The following is a 19865-nucleotide window of genomic DNA, read 5'->3' on the forward strand; positions in this document are numbered from 1 at the left end:
TAAGTTGGAATATTCACGGACTTAATTCCCCGGAGAAAAGGAAGAAAGTTTTTCATTTATTGAAAAAGGAACAATTGGACTTAATTTGTTTGCAGGAAACACATGTGATAAGGCTACATAGGAAAATACTGATTAACAAGAGACTGGGCCAAGAATTTATTTCATCAGACAAGGTTAAAAAGCGAGGAGTAGTCATTTATGCAAAAGAGAGCCTATCACCGAAATTTGTTTTTAAAGATGACCAAGGAAGATTTATTGCAATTGAAATCCAAACACAAGGAGAAAAAATTCTGATAATTGGAGTATATGCACCGAATGAGGGGAAATCTGAATTTTATAAAAAGCTGCATGAGACTTTGTTGGACTATATGGACTATAACATTATTTTGATGGGAGACATGAATGGAGTGGTATCCACAAACATGGATAAGTCGCAGAGACAGGTAGTTACTAAAGATGGTAGTCTACCAAAAACTTTTTTTGAATTGACTGACAATATGGATTTGACTGACATTTGGAGAATTAGGAATCCCTTGGGTAGAGAGGGAACCTTCTTTTCTGAAGCCCAAAAGACATGGACAAGAATTGACCAAATCTGGATAACTAGAGGACTGGCACCTAAGATTAGGAAGGTTGAGATCTGCCCCAAGACGTGCTCCGACCATAATGCCGTGAAAATGGAGATGAAATTAACACCAACTGGTTCCTTCAGATGGAGGATGAATGACACCTTGTTTAGAGATCAAGAGGTGATTAAGAAGGCCCAAAAAACTCTGAGAGACTATTTTGAGATAAATTTGAAAACTACTGTGGAAAAAAGAGTAATCTGGGACGCAAGTAAAGCAGTTATGAGGGGGTTTCTGATTCAACAGAATTCATTAAAGAAGAGAGCCCAAAATGAGAAAAAAGAAAAAAATATGGAAAAAATAAAAGAGGGCGAGAAGAAACTGAGAGTGAAACCCAATTCACAAGAGATTCTGAGAGAAATAAAGTTACATCAAGTGCAATATATGAAGATGATGAATCAGGAAATTGAATGGAAAATTAAACAAATGAAACAAAGGACTTTTGAATCGGCAAATAAATGTGGGAAACTGTTGGCTTGGCAGATGAAGAAAAGACAAAAACTTAATACCATTACTAACTTGGAAGTGGAAGGAAAAAACATTCAGAATCCAGTGGAAATTAGAAAATGCTTCCAGAGGTATTTTAAACAACTATATACACAAGGGCCCCAGAAAGAGTTTGATATAGACCAGTTTTTGAAAACAAACGGATTGCAAAAAATCTCTCAAGAAAATAAGATAATGTTGAATCATAAAATTACGGAACAGGACGTAGAAGGTGCCATTCAGAATATGCAATTGGGAAAATCTCCAGGGCCGGATGGCTTAACCTCAAAATACTATAGAACTTTGAAGGACTGGATAATTCAACCACTAAAGGAGGTTTGTAATGAAATTTTGGAGGAGGGAAAAGCGCCAGAGTCGTGGAAAGAAGCATATATTACACTTATACCAAAAACTGAGTCTGAAAAGACACAACTTAAGAACTACTGACCCATATCCCTGCTAAATGTGGATTACAAAATATTTGCTGACATTTTGGCTAAAAGGCTAAAAAAAGTACTAGGGGAAGAGATACATAAGGACCAAGCTGGCTTTCTCCCAGGCAGACACTTGTCTGACAACACGAGGAATATAATTAACATTTTGGAGAAGTTGCAAGAGGACATTAACACTAAAGCAGTTTTAATCTTTGTGGACGCCGAGAAAACTTTTGATAATATTTCTTGGAGTTTTATGAAGAAAAATCTTCAGGGGATGGGGGTCGGTCAAGAGTTTGAAAATGGTATAAGTGCAATTTATTCAGAACAAAAGGCTAAACTAATAGTTAACAATGTGGTGGCAGAGGAATTTAAGATAGAGAAAGGGACACAACAAGGCTTCCCAATTTCCCCATTACTTTTCATTTCGGTCTTGGGGGTTCTGCTAAATATGATTAGAAGGGACCATTTGATTAAAGGTATAATGGTCGGAGCTAAACAATACAAACTGAAAGCCTTTGCAGATGACTTAGTATTGACATTACAGGAGCCAGAATCTAGTATTAAAAGAGTATTAGAACTGATTCAAGAGTTTGGTCATGTGGCAGGATTTAAGTTGAATAAGCTAAAAACTAAAGTCCTTGAGAAAAATTTAACAACGACTGAGAAAGAGAGATTTCAGAATGAGACAGGTTTAACAGTGGTTAAGAAGGTGAAATGCTCGGGGATTAATATGACAGCTAAAAATGGGAACTTATTTAAAGACAATTATGAAAAATGTTGGTCGGAGGTTAAAAAGGATTTAGAAATATGGTCAAATCTGAAGCTTTCCTTGTTGGGTCGAATTGCTGTTATAAAGATGAATGTATTGCCAAGAATGTTGTTTTTGTTTCAATCATTACAAATTTTAGACAAGATGGACTGTTTCAAGAAGTGGCAGAGAGACATTTCTAGATTCGTCTGGCAGGGCAAGAAGCCCAGAATAAAATTTAAAATACTGACTTCCGGTTAGCGCCAGCGACTAATGGCAGATTCCCTCCGAGCTCCGGAGGGAATCGGCTCTGCAGGATTGGGTCTTGCCGCTGCGGCGAAGTGGGGACCCTAAAAAATCACACCTGTGAGCGTGGTGACTCGGCGGGCACCATTTGCGCCCCCCCCAAATCCGCGAAGGAGCCTTTTTAAAGGCTCCAGAACGGGGTCGGGGTGCGGTGCGGTGCGGTGCTGAGAGTACTGCTTCTTCTTCTGTGGAGTGAAGCCACAAGCCATTGTCGGAGAGCGCTGACTTCTTCTTTTGAACAATCGGACTCTAAAGTAACAACCCGTGAGTAACATGGAAATTTGGGCTCTAAAGAAAAAATTTGTTTGAATTAGGAACGAGCGGGGAAGGGTTAAAAAGGAATTCCGCCCCCTCTTTGTAAACAACATAAAGCAAAGGACCTGCTAGCTAAGGTCGAGAGAATTTCTCTTTTCTTTTCTTTTTCGTAAAAGACTTTAATTTCACGGTTTGATATTACAAGAATTTTTACTGGAGGATTAAGAACTGGTTTTGAGAGCTGAAGTTCCACCCCCCCCCCGGGCCCGGGATCGCCCCGTGGGAGAGCCTGTTGATGAAGTATTGAAGAGCTTGACAGCTGTCAAGTCAGCTGTCAAGATGGAAAAAGAGAACCCTGTTTTTGTTGCTTCTGCCGGTTACATTGGTTACAATTTGTTACAATTTGTTGACAATAAGGAAGGGCTGTTACAAAATAACTGGATTTCTGGACTCGAGCTGAAAAGAATATTAAGGAACTAAAATCCCCCTAGAGGGACTTAGTGACATTACAGAAATGGCTGGAGGAGAAAAAATCCAGGTTGAATTGGACAGAGCATTTGTTCTCTTGGGAAAGCTACAAGGTCAATTTGATGTTATGGCTACAAATGTTTCAACTCTGGACTTAACAGTAAATAACATTCTTGGATCGGATAAGGATTGGAAACAAGGAGCTTATTTAACTGGACAAATAGAGAAATCCAAGAGTTTTGAGAATATGGAGGAGACATATGTCGCCCCTGAAGAAAAGGAAGGAGGAGCTGGTGTGCAGGTGTTAAAAGAGAGTTCTACTTTGAGGCCTGGCATGATGGCAATAAAGGAAAATAAAAATCTGATGTGGAAAGCCCGGCCTGAATTGGAGATTGAGAAATGGAGAGATCTTCTTATGTGGAGATCAGAAGACCTAAGGATTACAAATGTGATTAAGGTGGAGGTTAGAGCTTTGGGGATTTTTGAACTGGAAAGGAGCAAGAAACAAGAAATGGAACACCCCATAGGCTCTACTCTCAAGTATGGAGGCCTAGCTGGAAAAAATATGGACCCTGTTGGGCCGGAGCTTCTCCAAGATTTGGTGTTTAATATCAAGGTCTATCAAAAAGACCGGCAGAGAGGAACTGAGAGACCATTAAGAGCCTCGGATGTGAGATCTCCAGGCTGATAGTAGATTAAGACTGATGGACATTGTTGGGGGCTGAAACCGGGAAAGGGGGGGTGGAATTTGGGAATCCAAAGGGTTCATAATTACAATTTATTTCATTTTTTACTTTGTTTGTTATTGTTATGTAAATTGGGAAATTTGTGGAAGGGAATCTTGGTCGACCTTAGAAAAAATGTTTTAAGAATAAGAACTGATGTATAAGTTCGATGTTTAAGTTTGGACAAGGTAAAATTGGGTTCTCTTCTTTTTTTTTTAATGAACTAAACTAAATGAAAATAAGGTTATCAAAAACAAATTAAAGGAAGGGCTGAGAAACACTGCAAAATTAATGAATGTTAGAATGATGACGGTTTAGAAACTAAGTGGTTTATAGCAGTAATGTTTAAGTTAAAAGGAAAAAAAGGTTAAAAACTAAATGAAATTAAGGGAGAGGATTTGCTGCCAGACCTTAAACTCTATTATGAATCAGCAGCTTTCTGCTGGTTGAAAGACTGGCTGCTTCTTGAGAACACAGACATTTTGGATTTAGAAGGTTTTAATAATGTTTTTGGGTGGCATGCATACTTGTGGTACGACAAGGTTAAAGCTCATAAAGCATTTAAAAACCCTATTGTCAGGAAAGCATTGTTTAATGTCTGGACAAGATATAAAGACTTACTTGAAAACAAAACCCCAAGGTGGTTGTCACCGATGGAGGCGAAGGCTCAGAAAAAGCTCAATATGGAGGCCAAGTGGCCGAAATATTGGGAAATTTTGGAGCAGGAAGGAGATAATCTGAAATTGCAGAGTTTTGAGAAACTAAAAGATAAAATGTGAGACTGGCTTCACTATTACCAGATAAGAGAGACCTTTAATTTAGATAAAAAAATTGGCTTCCAGGTGGAAAAATCAAAGTTGGAAACAGAACTGTTAGATCCTAAAACAAAGATACTTTCAAGAATGTATAAATTGCTGTTAAAATGGAACACTCAGGATGAGACAGTTAAATCTGCTGTGATTAAATGGGCACAAGATGTTGGACATAATATTATGTTTGTTGACTGGGAACAGTTGTGGACCACAGGTATAAAATTTACGGCATGTAATGCCCTAAGAGAGAATATTATGAAAATGATCTATAGGTGGTACATGACCCCAGTCAAGCTTGCAAAAATCTATCATTTGCCCGATAATAAATGTTGGAAATGTAAAGAAACTGAAGGTAGATTCTTTCACCTTTGGTGGACGTGCCCAAGGATTAAGGCTTTCTGGGAGATGATCTATAATGAAATGAAAAAGGTATTTAAATATACCTTCCTGAAGAAACCAGAGGCCTTCCTCTTGGGCATAGTCGGCCAATTGGTGCCAAAGAAGGACAGAACTTTTTTTATGTATGCAACAGCAGCAAGAATATTGATTGCAAAGTATTGGAACACACAAGATTTACCCACACTGGAAGAATGGCAGATGAAGGTGATGGATTACATGGAACTGGCAGAAATGACCGGCAGAATCCGAGATCAGGGAGAAGAGGTGGTGGAAGAAGACTGGAAGAAATTTAAAGACTACTTGCAGAAATACTGTAAAATTAATGAATGTTAAAGGGATGTTGGATTGAAAATAAGCGGTATTGGTAAAAAGATTAACAAGAATATGTAAATACGGATTGACAATGATTGGAAATATATAGTTATAATAGGTTAAGATATTAAGTGAAGATAAATGATAGAGGGTAAGGATTTGCTGAATTAACCATGTGAACTGGAATACAAAAAGGGGTGTGTGAGGAGGTCAGGAAACAAGTAAATGAAATATAAGACATGAAAATATTGATTTCTTTTTAACTTTTTTTTTACTTTTTATGTATTTTGTCTTTGTATTTTTGTATTTCTTTTTCTTTTATTATTGTTACTCTTTTTCTATTTCCTATTTTTAATTTTGTAACTTTTTATTGTCTGTAAAATTTAATAAATATCATTTAAAAAAACCCCAAAGATTAAGGCATTCTGGGAGATGATCTATAATGAAATTGTAATGGGAATTAGGGGTTGCTTGTACGTAAGTTGCCGCCACTCTCGGCGAGGTTGCCTGGAAAAACCTTTCCCTGGCTGGACAGTCCTGATTCTGCGTCTGTCTCAGTCACTGGCAGAATCCGTCAGTGGGCGTTTCCTGAACTTCTTCCAACATAAAAGTTCCTTGACGGATAGTCTCCGCCTAGCCTCCCTGCGTGGAAGTCTTTTGCACAGGGTGGGTGTGGGCAGTGGAGGACCAATGCTCTCCCCGCTGGTCTCTGGCGAAGAGTCCTGGAGCCATCCCTCCGAAGCCCGCCTCTGCCCGCCTTTCTCCCTGGTGTAACACTGATTTCCTTCCCCGGTCACTGAGTCCCCTCCTTTCCTGCTGGGACCTTCTCCGGCATCGTTCGGGAGCCCTTCCTCCACTCCTGACTGCGATGGCAGTTCTCTGACATCCACCTCCCCCCGAGGACCCCCTCCACCTCCGGCCCGCTCCTTTGACCCAATCTCGTCCCTTTCCTCGGCCGACGATGTGGGGAATCCCCTGAAGGAACTGCCCCCATCCTCTGATGATTCAAACTCTACTTCCCACCTCCTCCTGTCTCCTCCCGCGGGGTAACCTTCCCAGTCCGATTCCTCTCCAGCTGACACCTCTCCTCCATCCCCTTCAGAGCCCGAAAACCCCACAAAATCTTCTTCATATTCTGTGACTCCAAAATGCTCCTCCCAGAATCTCGCTAGTGGTTTGGGTTTCCTTGGGAACCTGCTGTGAAACTCCTCCCTAAGATACACATCCCTGATGGCCTTCGCGGGAACCCACGTGTTTTCTGACTCGGGTTCGCCCTCCCAGGCCACCAGGTACTCCACCTGGCGCCCTCGCCATCTTGAGTCGAGTATTTCCGTGGCTTGACTGCTAAGTTCCCTCTCCTCCACCTGTGGGTGTATGGGGACTTCTCCCTCTCGCCCCGGAAATTCCCACCCCTCCCTGTATGGTGAGAGGAGAGACCTATGGAACACTGGGTGTAGTTTCATGCTGGTCGGCAACCTGAGCTTAAATGCCACGGGGTTCACCTGCTGGGTTACCTCAAAAGGTCCTAGTCGCCTTGGCCTTAACTTCTTGCACCCTCCCTTAAAGGGTAACCCTTGGGTTGACAACCACACCCGATCCCCAACCCATATTGTTTCCCCTTCCCTATGGCGCTTGTCTGCCTGCCTCTTGTAAATTTCCTTGGCCCGTTCCAAGTTCATCTTAAGTTGCTGGTGTAGGGCCTCCATTTCTTCCACAAACTGCTCTGCTGCCGGTACGCTCCACCCTTCCTCCCCTCTCCCTGGGAATGCCCTGGGGTGACACCCATAATTAGCCACGAACGGGCTCATTCCCGTGGACACATGTTCAGCGTTGTTGTATGCAAATTCGGCCAGCGCTAGTTTCTCCACCCAATCGTTCTGCCTCTCGCTGACGTAGCAGCGTAGGTACTGTTGGAGTATACTGTTCGCTCTTTCCGCTTGCCCGTTGGTCTCCGGGTGTCTCGCCGTGGAGAAGCTCACCTCGACTTGCACCAGGCTCATGAGCTTCCTCCAGAACTGGGAAGTAAATTGTTTCCCGCGGTCAGATAAAACCCTGAAGGGGGCGCCATGCAGCCGGAATATGTGATCCACAAACAACCTGCCTGTTTCCTCCGCCGTCACCGCATGTGAGCAGGCTATGAAATGGCACATTTTTGTCGGTAGATCGACTACCACCATGACTGCCGTTTTCCCCCTTGACTTGGGTAAATTGGTCATGAAATCTATGGACACCACCTCCCATGGTCTTTCCGGCGTGGGTAAGGGTTCCAGTAACCCTGCGGGTGCAGCCCTCTCCCCCTTTGCCCGCTGGCAGCGGTCGCACCCCCGTACATATTCCCGTACATCTTCCCTCACTCTAGGCCACCAGAACTGCCTAGTGACTAGCAACATGGTTTTGTGTTGACCAAAATGCCCCGCCGTCGGATTGTCGTGGAGTTGTTTGAGAACCCTACCCCTCAAGTTCTCTCCAGGTACATACAATGCTCCCTTGTAATACAGCACCCCTTCCTTCGCCTCAAAACCCCCATGGTTTTCCCCTGCTTCTCTGAGTTCTCTGATTTTGTTTTGAGCGAACTCGTCGTCTCTCGTAAGTTCGGCTAGTTCTCGTTCCCCGACCAACACTCCCCCACACACCCATCGGTCCTCGGGGATCACGTGCCTGACTTCTGGTGGTCCCTCTCCTTCCATGTACTCTGGCTTCTGGGAGAGAGCATCTGCTCTTATGTTTTCCTCTCCCGGCATGTACTGAATCTTGAAGAAAAACTTGGAAAATTCTTGTGCCCACTGCACCTGTCTCTGGTTGAGCACCCGCGCTGTCCTCCAGTATTCCAGGTTCTTATGGTCCGTACACACCTGGATCTTATACTGTGCTCCTATTAACAAATGTCTCCAGCGTCGAAATGCTGCATAAATAGCGGTGAGTGAAATCAAACCTTTATTAGGCATTATGCAAATAAAACCATAAAAGAGAAAATAACATGTAAAGGCCTTGAAGTATTTTTAATTCCCTGCATAAATAGCAAGCAGTTCACGGTCATACACCGTGTAGTTTTGCTCCGATTTGCTCAGCTTCCTTGAGAAGAAGGCGCACGGCCTCCAGCTGGACTGGTTTCCCCGCTGGAGCAGTACCGTTCCGATGGCTCGGTCTGACGCATCTGTCTCCAGCCTCATTGGCTTCTGCAGATCTACATGCAGGAGCTGCTCTTCCGCAGCGAAGGCCTTCTTTAGCTTTTTAAAGGACTGCTGTGCATCTTCCGTCCAGACGAACTTCCTTTTGCTACTGAGACAATCTGTGATGGGCGCGGTTAAGTGGGCGAAGTTCTTGATGAACTTCTGGTAGAAGTTGCTGAACCCTAACAAATCTTAGCTAATAGGAATAGAGTCTACTGGGTCAGACAGACTTCAGCTGATAGAACACCACCTTCATTTGAGCTGGAAAAACCCTCCTATAATATTGGTGCACAGGACTGTAGAGGCGACGGTAAATCTGAGTATAAACTGGGATTGCCAATATTAACCACAAGAAAAAAGCCACAAAGCAAATATCTGGACTAGCCTGAGTGGAGGCAAGAGTGGAAGAACGTTTGGAATGCGGATAACTCCTCTTTGGACTTGCTAATACTGCTAATATTATAGGGGGGCATGGTATTGAGGGCTGTGTAAAACTAGATGGAAATATTTGGGACTGGGCAAAACCCGTTGTTCTTATTTAACCTCTTGGATTAGGGAGAGAGGAAGGGGCTTAGTTGTCAACACGTAATTGATAAGTATAAAATTGAAGAGTGGGAACTTTTGAGTTTTATAGATACAATGTCGAACACAGCAAAGAGAGCAGAGGGAGGGACACCAATAGAAAGAAAGGGATCCAAACAGGAAACAGACTTCAAAGCAGATATTTTAAGAATGTTTGCGGAAATTAAACAAAGTGAGAAAAACTTAGAAGTAAAATTAGAACAAGTAGACAATAAGATAGGGAAAATGGACAAAAAAATGGACGAAACAGTCAATGAACTAAAAGGGCAAATAAAGGAAGTATTTAGGAGGACACAAGTTGTAGAAGAAGGTTTGAAAAAAACAAGACTAGAAATGAGAGAGGTGAGACGTGAAGAGGACAAATTAAGAGCAGAGGTGATAGAATTGAATAAAGTGCAAGAAGATATGAAAGATATAATAGCTATGCATGAACTAAGACAGAGGGAGAATAATCTGAGATTTAGGGCAGTACCAGAAACACAAGGAGAAAACATTAAAGAGAAATTGACAGCAGAGTTAGCACAATGGATGAAACTACCAACAGATGAGATAGAAAGGACGATACAATCTGCCTTTAGACTAAAAGTGAAAACAACTAGGGCTAAAAAATTTGTGGGTGATTGTCTGATTACATTTAGAGATAAGGAAATGAGAAACATGATCCTGCAAAGAAATAGAGAAAAAAGGTTGTGCATTAATGGGAATTATATAATAATTTTTAAAGACATACCAATCAGAATTCTGAAACGTAGAGAGTCGTACAAGGCACTTGTGCAAACATTAAAGAAAAACAACATTGAGTTTAAATGGGAATTCCCGGAAGGGATCTCATTTACTTACAGGAGTAAGAGGCACAGGTTGATCAGTCCAGAGGAAACTGGGAAATTTTTGAGAAAATATAAAGAGTTGAGGCTAGAAAAAGAAGAGGAAAAAGGGGAAGAGGCAGCAGGGGGCCCAGACTCCGAGGAAGATACAGAAAGTAGAGGAGGAGAAGAAGAGGAACAAGAGGTTTAAAAATCAGTCAAAATATAAAAGGGAAAATAAGCAAGACTAAATTCATTTATTATGGCATTAAAATTTGTAGTTGGAATATTAATGGGATAAATGATAAGAATAAACGAAATAAAACTGCACAAATACTAAAAAAAGAAAACCTAGACATCATCTGTTTACAAGAGACACATATAGCAAGAAGACATAAAAGAGTACTGATAAATAAAAGATTGGGAAATGAGTTTATCTCCTCAGATAAAGATAAAAAAAGAGGAGTGGTCATATATATCAAAAAGCAAATCGAAGCGCAACAAATTTTTAAAGACGAGGAGGGAAGGATAATGGCGGTTCAAATTAAGTGGCAGGGAGAAAACCTAATTATAATCGGGTTATATGCTCCAAATGGTAACAAGTCGGATTTTTTTAAAAAAATAGAAGAAAAACTAGCAGAGTACGCAGATCAGAAAATGATGATATTGGGAGATATGAACGGGGTGGTGTCCTTAGAAATGGACAGACTTAGGGAGGGAAGTGGTAAGGATGGGAAGCTACCCAGAACTTTCTTTTCATTGGTCAAAAACTGTAACCTGATAGATAGCTGGAGACTCAGACATCCATTGGTAAAACAGTTCACGTACCATTCTGAGCCTAATCAGTCACTGTCCCGAATTGATCAGATTTGGACCTCAAATGAGCTGACTCCAAGAATTTTAAGGGTGGAGATCCAAGCTAAAACTATATCTGATCATAATCCAATAAAATTGGAGTTGAAAGGCTGGGAGGAGAGAACTTTTAGGTGGAGGCTAAAAGACTATCTTTTGGACGATCAAGAAGTGGTTGAAAAAGCCCAGAAAAGGTTGATAGAATATTTTAAGGAAAATATGAATAAGGGTACCAAAACAAAGGTGGTATGGGATGCAAGCAAGGCAGTAATAAGGGGCTTCTTTATCCAGCAAAACACGATTAAAAATAAAGGGAGAGAAAAATGAAAAAAAGAGATCTTAAAGCAGATAATGGATAATGAACAAAAGTTAGTCCAAAAACCAAACAGCAAGAGGATAAAGGAGAATATTAAAGCATTGCAGGCGCAGTTTGCAATGTTGATAAATAGAGAAGTGGAATGGAACATCAAAAAATTGAGACTAAGAAGTTTTGAATACTCAAATAAATCAGGGAAGCTGCTAGCATGGCAGATAAAAAAAAGGAAGGAACAGAGTACAATAAATAAAATAATAGTGGATGGTGAAGAAAAAACTAACCCCAAGGAAGTTAGGAAAGCATTTGTGGACTACTATAGTGGATTATATAATAATAGAGAGAGACATAATTTGAGGAAGATTGAAAGATTCTTAAAGGATAAAAAGGTTCAGAAGATACCAGTAGAGAAAAAAGAACAACTGAACGCTCCAGTAGAGATAGAAGAAATAGAAAAAGTAATAAAAGAACTAAAAAGAGGGAAAGCCCCAGGCCCGGATGGGTTTACGGCTAGTTACTACAAAGAAATGAAGGCTGTATTGCTGCTCCCATTGAAGGAAGTGATAAATAACATCTTAAAAGAGAGAGAAATACCAGAAACATGGAAAGAGGCATTCATTACATTAATCCCAAAACAAGATGCGGATTTATTGCAAGTTAAAAATTACAGGCCGATCTCATTGTTGAACATAGATTACAAAATTTTTACAGGAATTCTAGCTAGCAGAATGAAAAATATATTGTTAGATTATGTTCATGGAGACCAAACGGGCTTTCTACCGGGGAGGCAGATGAAGGATAATATAAGAAACATAATAAATATCATAGAATATCTGTCGGCCAAGAGTGACAAACAAGCTATACTGATGTTCGTGGATGCAGAGAAAGCATTCGATAACACAAATTGGGATTTTTTGTTAAAAAATCTAGAATACATGGAGGTTGGTGCAGAGTTTTTTAATGCAATAAAAGCAATCTATACGGAGCAGAAAGCGAAATTGATCATAAACAACGTAGTGTCAGAAGAAATAAAGATAGGGAAGGGTACAAGGCAGGGCTGTCCGCTTTCCCCATTGCTGTTCATAACTGTATTGGAAGTGTTACTTAACTCAATAAGACAAAATAAGAAGATAAAAGGAATAACAATTGGACAAAATGAATACAAGGTAAAGGCATTTGCAGATGATTTGCTAATAACAATAGAAGATCCGATGAACTCAATAAAAGAGATATTGGAAGAACTAGAGCAATTCGGCAAAGTGGCTGGTTTTAAGTTAAATAAAAGTAAGACTAAATTAATGACAAAGAATATAGATCTAAGTACAATTGAAGAAATACAACAACAAACAGAGATAGAGGTGGCCAGAAAGGTGAAATATTTAGGAATATGGATAACTCCAAAAAATATAGAACTATTTAAAAATAATTATGAAGTGGTATGGAAAGAGATTAAAAAGGATTTGGTGACGTGGGGGAAGCTAAAACTGTCTTTCTGGGGCAGGATAGCCATAATTAAGATGAATGTACTTCCGAGAATGTTGTTTCTATTCCAGAACATTCCGATAATCAAAGGTACTAAGATATTCAAAGAATGGCAAAGAGAGTTCTCAAAGTACGTATGGCAGGGTAAAAGACCGAGGATACAGTTTAAATTACTGACAGAGGCAAAAGAAAGGGGGGGATTCGCACTTCCAGATCTGAAACTATATTATGAGGCATCGTGCCTATGTTGGATAAAAACGTGGATAAAATTAGATAATAAAGAACTTTTAGATCTGGAAGGCCACGACAATAGATTTTTAGTGATCAGATGACAATGCTGGAAAAAAGCAAAGAAACCACAGCTACAGGCTAGCTCACGGGGTCGGGGGTCGGGGGGCAGCCTGCTGCCACTTCCTGCAATATGTAGTAAGACTGATAACTAGGATTGGGCAGTATGATCATATTAGGCTAGTGCTCTGTGAACTAGACTGGCTCTTGAACTGCTTCCAGGCCCAATTCAGAGCATCCCATTTGGCCTTTCAAGTGTTTCAAGGTTTGGGAAAAGGGTACCAGAAGAAGGCCCACTTATGTTTGCACTGCCTCTCCACTGACTAGAATCCCTTTCCCAGGGAACTCCTGCTCTTTCAAGCATGGCAGGGCCTTTTCAGTCATGGCACCCGACCTTTCAGAATAATCTCCCAAAGAGGTTCACCTGGCCCCTGCTTTGATGTCCTTTCAGCAAAGACTTTTAGAATTTCCCCTGGTTCTTGAATTCATGGGCAGGGAGCTTGTGGCCCTCCAAACCCTGCTGTAGTACACAGGAACATAGTAAGCTACCTTATATTGAGGCAGACCATTGACCCATCAAGCTCAGGACGGACTACATGGACTGGCAGCAGCTTTCAGGCAGAGATCATGCCCAGCCCTAGCTGCACACACTGGTGACTGAGCCTGGAACCTTCTCCATGCAAAATGGCCGCTCTGCTTTCGCGTTACTGCCCTTAACAAACTGCAACTCCCACCCCGATCACTGGAGAAGTTGCCCACATTTGCTATAATCTAATCTAGTACATCTCTGCCACTCGATTTATGTTGCTCTCTACTGGCTGCTCTAGTAGAAACCTTAGTGGTGCAGCTGCAGCAGCAGGGATCGCCGACACTGCACCCTCCTGGTGTTGCTGAAGTGGAACTCTCATGAGCCCCAGTCAGCAAGGCCAGTTCTTAGCAATTATGGGAATTTTGGTCTATCAACATTTGGAGAGCACTATGCTGCCTACCCTGAGCTACACACAGGCAGGAAAGTTACAGAAACATGACTCAGTTTGCTTCTCCAGATAGCGGAGACCAGCAAGTTACATCAGCCAAGGCTCTCTCCCTCCAAGCCCTCAAAACGCACTCGTTTTCATGATTGTCATCTGCGGCAGACCCTGGTCAGGGGGCAGGAAGCTCATCTGGGCACAGGTATCCTTGTAATCCTGGTTTCGGCGCTCAAAGTCTTCCACGTGGGCAGCAAGGTGGGAATTGACCATGCAGAAGCTGGTATTGTTGCAGACAAGCCTCACGGCCACACACCCCTTGTTACCCTGCAGGGGCAGAGCAAAGATGCCTGTTAGTGAGCAAGCAGGAAAGAGGGGGAAACTGGTTGGCAGAGATTAGAAAAACAGATAGACAGACAGAAAGATAGACGTAGGGAATTCCGCTGTCAGGGTCTACTCCCCATCTTCCCCATGATGCCTGTGCCCACTGTCTCCCTCATCACTTCCTTGATGCGGCTGAGCTGGTCCTTCCGGACAAAGATGAGCAACATCATTCCGACTAGACGGACCAGCTGCACCTAGAAGATGCAAGGTACTGGGATGTCTACCAGCTCTGTTCATTGCTTGCTGTCCTGGGCCGGCTGGATGCAGATAGGAGTGGCAGGTGGCACCAACTGGGGATCCCCCAAGGGAAGAAGGCTCAGAGCCAGGGAACTGGTGGGGGGGGGGCCGTCCGAGGGAGAAGTGGGAGCAGACTGTGAGCAAGAGGAGGTGTTGGATACTGAAGAGGCAGGAGGGCAGGAAGATTCTGTGGCAAACAGACTTCCGGGGTGGCGCCTCCGATGATGGCGGACTCCCTCTGAACAGGAGGGACAAGCTCCGCATGAAACGGGTCTTTACCGCTGCGGCGTAGCGGGGACCCTTCTGGAAATCACAGGCGGATGAAGCCTGTGACCGTGGGACTCGGCGGGCACCTTTAGCGCCCCCCAACCCACTAAGGAACCCAGAAATGGGCTCCAAAGTGAAGAGGGGGAAGTGGCGCTGTGCTGTGAGTCGACTGCTTTTTCTGCGGAGCGAAGCCGCATAGCTGTCATCGGAGAGCTCTGCCTCCTTCCTGGGACAATTTGGCACTAAAATAACCAACCGTGAGTACTGGAACGTTAAATATCTGGATTTTAAACAAGCACTGGCGAAGTTAAAGGAATCTGGACTTTAAAATTTACCCCAATTTGGTACTGAAACGGAAAGAGCTAAACAGGAAGTCGCCTTTCCGTTCCCTTGTGTTATAACAAAGCAAAGACAATGCAAACTAGAGCCTTAAAAATCTCTCTTAAAAGATCGTCTTTCACCATTTAAAACAGTGGAAGCCCCCTTCGGAAGCAGGAGAAGAAGGGGGTCTTTTTATTGACTTGTTAAAACCTGCGGAAATAAAGTGCAAGTAAAGTAAATTTCCACCGTCCTGCCCCTGGAGCGGGGGGTCAGATTTGACGTTTGAAGCTCATTGACCAGAAAGAAATACTTTGACAGATAGTTAAAAGGAGGGAAACATTGTGACTCCATTGTTTCTTTTCGCTTTCAAAAAAAAAGAAAAAGAAAATGGACAGAATATTTTGAGGAAGATACTTTGTTCCTTAGGTACTCGAGGTAAAGAACAATCGGAAGTTTCTCCCCCTAGAGGGGAGCCATGAAACTGTAACCTGGGAACTGCAATTGTTTACTGATTTCGATCGTGGGAAGAGTTCTGTGACCTTGTAAGACAATGACTTCAGAAGCAGTGTTGGGTGCTCTCTGCAACATAAGCGCCCTATTGGACCAATTAAGTCAGAAGATGGACTTTATGACAAAAGCTGCCAGTGCTCTTGATCAGGCAGTGGAAAATCATAAGGAGCCCATTCAGGAATTAAAACAGGAGTGTGCTAAGACAGAACAACGAAAAGAAGAGGACTTTGTTGAATCTTGGGGGCCAGAGATGGAGGGACTTTTGGCCCAGCAGGAAAATGAGCCTTTGGATTTGAAAGATAAAGTCTTGATTGGACTAGAATTGGGGGGTTGGTCTGAACCCCCTATGTTGGGAAGTTTGGACTTTCAGAGCCCGGAAATGGGCCGTCAGAGATTTGGAGTGGTTGAGCTTTTTAAGTTTGGAGGGAATCTGAAACATGCTGTAAAACATTACATGGAGCTTAGTCTGGACTATGTGAAAGGGGCTGATTTGTCGAAAAGGGTCAAAAATACTACAAGGGTGGAGTTCCTGCGACTGAAAGGAACAAATGAAGAAGAGCTGCGAAAGGGACATGGAAGAGATCTGAGGGCCTCGGATATAAGGGCACCAGGTTAATTCGCTAGACTAATGGGGAAAAAAGACTGACAACCCCGGGACCAGGGGGAGGGGACGCTGGAAGAAGTTTGAATTGAACTTTTTTATAATATTATAACTATTATTAGAAAAGTTTTATGAATGTTGGGAAAATGCTGAAATGAAATTAATTGGCTCTGGCTAAAATATTTAAAGAATCTGGTAAAAGGGTTGATTTTGAGGAATTCTTAAAAAAAAGAGATTTGAGTTTTAAACTTTAAGTTTGTTTTTAAAAGATAAAATGAGATTAGAGTAAGAAAACATAATGATAAACTATTATGAACTATGGAAAGGATTTGCTGGGACAATTACCAATCAAGAAACAAGAGATGGGAGGGGGAGGAGGTCAGGGAAAGAAGGTAATGAAATCTGGAGAATTTGGAAAAAAATTGTTTTATTGTTTCTTTTTCCTTTTGTGTTTTTATTTTTATTTTTCTTTCCTTTTTTGTAACTTTGTCTTTTTTGTGTATTTTTTTTTTTTAAAAATTCCTGTGTTTCAATAAATATCATTTTTTTAAAAAAAGATTCTGTGGCAAACAGCAGCCCAGAATCCGAGGCAGAAGTGGAGGCTGGAGGCGGGGGTCAAGAGGCAGAGATCAGGCAGGCTGCTGAAGAAGCCAGGGGGTCTCCCCATCCTGCTGCGATCAGCTCCCCTCCCTGCTGGTCTCCCAGAACACAGAGAAATTAAGAGGAGGGAGCAAAGACAGACAAGGTGTCAGAGTCTCAGGTTGCTTGGGAAGGACCAGGGGGAGGAGGAGACTTCAGAGAGTGGTGGGAGGGTAGCAACCTTCAGCCTTCACAACTACCTCACTGGGGCAAGAGCTGTTGGGAAAGGTTTCTGTGATCACGAGGCCTGCACGGTTTGGGTTTCTTTGAATAAAGAATGTTGGCTTCTTTTGAATAAAACACCACTGACACCAGGTGTTTTTTCTTGCTGACCTCCTCCTCCTCCTCACTCCAGCTCCTGACAGCTGTCTGGCTGCTGAAGAAATGGGTGGGGTTGGACTTACTTTCTTGTACTTGGATTTGGAACGCAAAGCCTTTTCCACAGCTGTCAGCCACTCTTGCTCCTTTGTCGAGTCCAAGTAGAAGAAAGCCTCTGTGCTCAGGTCCAGCTCCTGGAACCGAATGCCCAAGTGCCAAAGAGAAGGATGTGGAACTGCAGGAATAGGACTCCAATCGGAACAGACGTGCTGGTTAAATATGCAAAGACAACAGGAGTGTGCAAGGGCAGGCAAGCTTGTTTGCTAGAAGATTACCCCGTAACACCCTTGTCCTCTTTGCAAACCTCCTAGATGGCTAGCCTTCTGTGTTTCCATGCTGGCCATGAAAGAATGGGCATTCCCGACTCTGAAAACAGCACAGAAATACAGCCTGTCTAGTAAAGGGGTAAAAAGAGCAAGCTAAACAGCCTCTGTAAAACAGTAGCATCTGAAGCTGCTAACCACATACTGATAAACATATCATAAAAGCAGACATGAAAAACAAATGGCCACTGAGTACTACTAATAGTGGGACACGGGTGGCGCTGTGGGTTAAACCACAGAGCCTAGGACTTGCAGATCAGAAGGTCAGCGTGAGTAAGATCCTGAAAAAATTGGGAGATCAAGGGATCTGCTTCTTTTGATCGACGCAACGAACTTGAATTTGGCACTGAAGCGGGAAGGTGTAAAAAGGAAGTCCGTCTTCCGGTTTTGTAAATAGGACTAAAGCAAAGACTTTTGAAGCTAAGAGCTGGAAAAGCTGAATTAAGAGGAGCTAAACTTTAATGTCAGATACAAGAACTCCCTCCTGTAGAGTGGGGGGGGGGGAGGAAAAAAAACTTTTGGACTTGAGAAAAAGGGGTGGAAAAAGGAAAAAAAGAAACCACCGTTTAATCCCTGATATTGGTCTGCCAGAGACAATAAGAAAGTGTTGCACCGTTTATAGACATTTGTAACTATATGTGAATACTCTGCAATTGAATTGGAATGTTGAAGGACCCTCTCTGTAACTGTTGCTTTTTATTGGAAAATTGGAAAGAAATAAGCTGCTTTGAAAGGAACATTGTTGCCAAGGAGCCCCCCTAGAGGAGGCTTGGGACATAGCTGGGGATTTTCCACTACAGCTGCCTAGGAAATTTTTTCCCACCATAAAAGAAACTTGAACTGTGTGAGTGACCTTGAATTTTAAAGATAAAGTAATGGATCAGGAAAAACCCCAGCCTTCAAGGATAAAAACCAGGCAGCAACAACGAAGACAATCAATAGTAGCACCCCCTGTCCTAGAAAAAGAAGATACTGGGCAGTCTGGAGCAAAAGGTACGGGCCCCGAAGAGACATTAAATGCATCATTAGATAAAATATTTGGAGCTTTGGAAAAACTGTCAGCTAAACTTGACTTAAACACTACAACTATCAGCTCTAATACACAGGCTATTGACCAGTTGCTGCAGGAATCTAAATTGACAAGGAAAATTGCCGAGGAAGCAAACGAAAAGGTGTTGGCTGTAGAAGGGAAAATACAGCCAATCAATAAACAACTAGAGGACCATAAGGCACAACTGTCCTTATTTGAACTTAAAGACAAACAGACCAATTTAAGAATTAGGGCGGTACCGGAATTGGAAGAAGGAAAATTGAGCGAATTTCTTACACAGGAATTTGAAGAATTTTGGGGCCTGGACGCAGAGAAAGACTTTAAGATAGTAACTGGAGAAGATGGCGACGAAGTAAGACGCGCTTGCCGGAGCTCCCCCCCTTTCCAAGTTCCTGCTGTAAGTTACTCCGCTCCTATTTTTCTCTGGAAGCTGGCACGATAATGTTTTGATGATAACGCCAGGAACTCACCCTGTGGAGCTTGCAAAGCCAGCGCCATAAATCTCCTTAATGAGCTTCACAAACAACCTGATTAGCTGTAACTTGGGCAGCCACCGGCCGCGCTTCCCTGGCCTTCCACCAGCTCTTGCTTAACCTTTGAAGGACTCTTAGATAACCGAGCCGCTCAAGGGGTTTAGCATGACGAATCTAAAATGTGGTCGTACCTCTTCTGTGGAAGACCGTTCCTTTAATGCCTCAGAACCTAAGTCTTAGGTTTCGAAGCCTACTGGGCTGGATTCACCACCTAATATCTTAGAGCCTTCTATCTCATCATTGGAGGAGTTTTTCTGCAATCTTGTGCCTCCTTCACCTGTTACTTCCAAGCAGTTAGATTGCCTACATGATCCTGCAATGACTCCAAACAACCTTTTAAACACCTCCAAGCAGGTAGACTGTCCATATGATCCCGCAACAACTTCAAATACTCCCTTGCCAGAAGACAAATCGCTGTTGGATATGACCCCCAGCCCAGATGGCCTCTCTCCCTACCCCGACCCTCATCGTAAATCTTTATGTGATATAGTACGATCAGCGGAGCTGAGGACTTTGCAGAAATATTGCCTGCACTTGGCTGACGAAATAAAGGTGCTATCAGCTTCCATCAATAGGTTAGAGGGAAAAC

Source organism: Podarcis liolepis, assembly GCF_965112155.1.
Source record: "Podarcis liolepis genome assembly, chromosome: W".
In the NCBI taxonomy this organism is placed as follows: Eukaryota; Metazoa; Chordata; class Lepidosauria; order Squamata; family Lacertidae; genus Podarcis; species Podarcis liolepis.